Source organism: Mercenaria mercenaria, chromosome 5 (assembly GCF_021730395.1).
Source record: "Mercenaria mercenaria strain notata chromosome 5, MADL_Memer_1, whole genome shotgun sequence".
Lineage (NCBI taxonomy): Eukaryota > Metazoa > Mollusca > Bivalvia > Venerida > Veneridae > Mercenaria > Mercenaria mercenaria.
This window is the reverse complement of record NC_069365.1, coordinates 50,693,073-50,697,088: the sequence shown is the minus strand read 5'-3', so window position 1 is coordinate 50,697,088 and position 4,016 is coordinate 50,693,073.

Genomic DNA, 4,016 nt, shown 5'->3' with positions numbered 1-4,016 from the left:
CGATTCAAATTATTTTATTTAAAGAGAATTTCATAACGTTATGCAGCAAAAAATAAAATAAAATGGAACTTTATGTTGTATGCCTCTTAAAAACGTCACAGCACGTCTGACGTCATGTCTGTTTACGCGCGTTTGTTTCCCGCGCTGAGATTAAAAACAGTTGCAAAATGCACATTTCAACGTAATTGAGCATAAAATAAAAAGAAAATTTGTTAGTTTTTCGTGAATATGGAATATATCTCACCTCGAAGTGAGAAAACGTTTACATTTTCACTCGCGCTACGCGCTCGTGAAAATATTTGAAATTTTCTCACTTCTCAGTGAGATATATTACATATTCACTCAAAACAAACAAATATCCTCTATATATTTTAGTTTTATGACACATACATGTACATAAAAGTACGGTGGTATGTTCACAACACACACATACACTTATGATGTTTTTTTATAAATTGAATTAGCTGGAATTGTCGGAATATGCTGTCGTACGCGTATTGAAAAGATATTGTGCTCTGGAGATAAGATGTCATGCGATCGAAATAAGAGGTCATGCGATCAAGATAAGATGTCGTGCGATCATCATATTGTGATATTATTTTTAAGAATACAGTATAAACCGCAGTATAGTCCCTCGTGGAACAATGGAAACCTATGGGTGTGTGACCTCATTGAGTTGTTGTTACGACACACTCGCATTTTTTGCTCTTGGTAGTAGTATCTGTCTTGAAATTTCAATGTTATAATACATAAGGTAGGTTCTTAGTTATTGTGTTGCAGGCAGTGGTCATTTTTTTAAATGGTATATTTAAGACAGGTGCTGATCAGACAAATAGCGACTGAATTGTCCGTCCGTTTGTCCGTTCGTCTGTGCTTACCTTTGCACACTTAGGTGGCTAAAGGAACAATAGGTAACTGTACTTTTTCTTTGATGTCATTCATTCCGTTAAGCTTTTATGTGGCTATTTTTCTTTTACGTGGCTAAAGCTACATATGCATGAACGTCCGTCCGTTCGTCCGTCTGTACGAACTAGATTTTACCTTTCTACTACAGTCCACATTAATAACCCGATTAAGTTCATACTCACTGTCATTAATCCTTGTGGAAAGACCTACAAACTGACCTATATATAGATGACATTGGCCCTCACACGACCTTCATCTTTAAACTTAAAACCTTAAAAACAATAGTTTTGGACCTACGGCTCGCATAAATGATGTTTATTTAATAACATTGTGGCAGGGCATACAAACTGATATATACATAGAGATGACCTTGATCTTCACATGATCTTCAACTTTAAACTTTAAGCCCCCAAAACAACATCTTTGGTCATACACTCAGTGGCATGGGTTTGCATTTTGAAATCGCAGCTCTTTGTTTTAGGTTTTACTACAGTTGTCTTACAATGTACCAGCTTCAATTAATGAGACGATGGCGAATATTTGTCGGGACATGTCTGACTACGCATCAATGTTGCATATATATGGGTTCTGTATGACTACATGCAATCTAAAGCTTAAAAAAATGATATAAACTACATTTCTTTGAGTGGAGCTAAAACACATAGTACCCAACTTTAAATTGATAGTAATTTTATTGACATACTAGAATGTATATTCTCTTTTTTATTTACAGCAGGAATAAAACAATCAGATTGTAAGAGCAGGAAACATTTCTTTTCTCCTAATGCGATAGGAATGGTGGTTGAATCTTGACATTTCCGTCTGTCGTTATGGAGCATTTGAAGAGCACCAACACGCTTATATGACTAAACTTCTTTGGTGTCATGATCAGAACGACAAATTATCCCGCCGGTACCACAAATAAGATGCTTAATTTGTCGTATAGGTGCGCTGTACTATCGATCTGGTATGTTGGCGCCCCATCAAACGCACAAACACGCCAGAGCGATAACACTTATCGTTCTCGAACAAAAGAACAAACAAAAAAGTGGAGGGATATAGGTAGATCTTGGATTTTGTATTTGGCTCTAGCGGTTTTCGCCAGGTCGGATCCGACCTGACAAAATCCACTCGAGCCGAGTACAGCACCCCGGATCAAGTTTCTATTATAATGATCACAGTCCGTCACTGTTAAGGGAGACAACCAATATTTTCACGAAACGCGTATCGAAAAACACAAAGTATCAATGAAACAGACGATACAATGATATGACATACGAAGAAGAGCGTGTCAATGAAAAGCAAAGAAAAAGTATTTCGCATGAAATAGTTATGATGGGACAAAATAACATTTTTCTTGCTTCATGAAAAATAGCAATCGTACTGTCAGGATACCATTTATCTGCCAATATCAGAAAGTTGTGGCGTATGACTCTAGAACAAAACAGACACTTATGTATTTTAAGTGTTCAAACATTTCCAGCTATTTATTTCTAACCAAACTTTATGCTCTAGACTGTGTCTTATATAGTCCAACTCGTGAAGTAATTATCACTTACATTTCATTTCTGACGGACTGTCAGGGGAGATAACTAGTGTCACGTATAGGACTAGCTCGTATATCGATCTCCTGTCTTTTCCTCTAGTTTGTTGACCATGTACATTGTTTATTATTAGTACATTTAATTTAAGTTTGCCCGCTTATTGCTGGGGATTTCGGTCGTTTGATATATTGTGAATTTTGAATATGCTTGCATCATTTTTAGATAAAGTTTAAAGTTTAAAGCTTGACCTCATTTTATTTCAAGTCCACGTCGTCCCAAAAAAGCAATCTTTCAGACAATATCTTATATCTGACATCCACTGGAAGTTCATTGAACAACCTCATGCAGTCTTCTTGAATCTGGCCTAATGTTTCATCTTTTATTTTGATACTGAAAAAAGGGTTATTGCGTATAACGAAAGTTTTCTGTCCCTGATTGTACAGTATATGTCCAAATTTAGCGACAGTTTTCACTCCAGAGGATACAACGCCGTCGTAGTTTAATTCTGCTGCTTTTGCTACGACACGGATACAGCGTCGTAGAGGTTCAGCATGATACATATATTGGTGTTTTGATTCTGCGTGTTTTACTGACTCCGATAGCATGGACTCCATTAATTCCTTGCATTTTGATATGATTGATGTCACCTGATATTCTTCAGCAACTGTCGCGATTCGTAAGACATTTGTTTCTGAAAAGCAGACAAAACGGAATACAGAAAGGCTCCTCTCCGTTAATCAATGAGAAAAAATGACACAAATTGGCAATTTTCTCAGTAATGTCAATAATTTTAAAAGTCTAAAATCTGGCACATTCTACGTACACTTAAAATGATTCAAAATGTGTTTACACGGAAAATCATATATTATAACAGTACGAAAACGTTCCATTGTTTTAAACATTGGTGTGTGACTATCAGAAGGCCATATTTTCAAATGACGTGAAATTAAGATAAATATATAGTACAACTGTGTGCTGACCCTTCTGTAGCAAGCAATGCCCTCTGCAGGATAAAATAATTTTGTGCTCAATCTTTTAATCATCAAGAACTGGAAGACTTTATTCAGACATTGGGTACTTCTCCACATGTGTAGATTATCACTTTATCATATTTATGTCGTGAAATATACACAATATCAGCAGGGAAGATATTGCATTTTATGGGCCAATATTAACTGGGAAAGAAAAGTGCATATTTCTTGATACGAAGCTAATAACAGTTTTGATGCAGATTACTTTAACTTATGAAACGATTCATATTTTTTTCGAATGATTGAGAATAATGAAAATCGTTGACGTTAATGTACTTTCTAGCACCGAGAGACGTTAATGTAGATTTAAACCAGATAAGAAACTTCCGCGTAGATATGTACATGTATTATATTTACGAATTTGATAATAAAGTCCAGATGTCTAAAATTTACTGTAGTCTTTAGAGGTTCTTTCCGTTTTAGGGCTACTTAATTGAATTTGTGACGGTTCAGTGAATTTACAATTGTTTGTTATTATTGTATTGTTTTACTAATCTGAAATAATCTAGTAACTACTTCCAATGTTCGTTAAAAT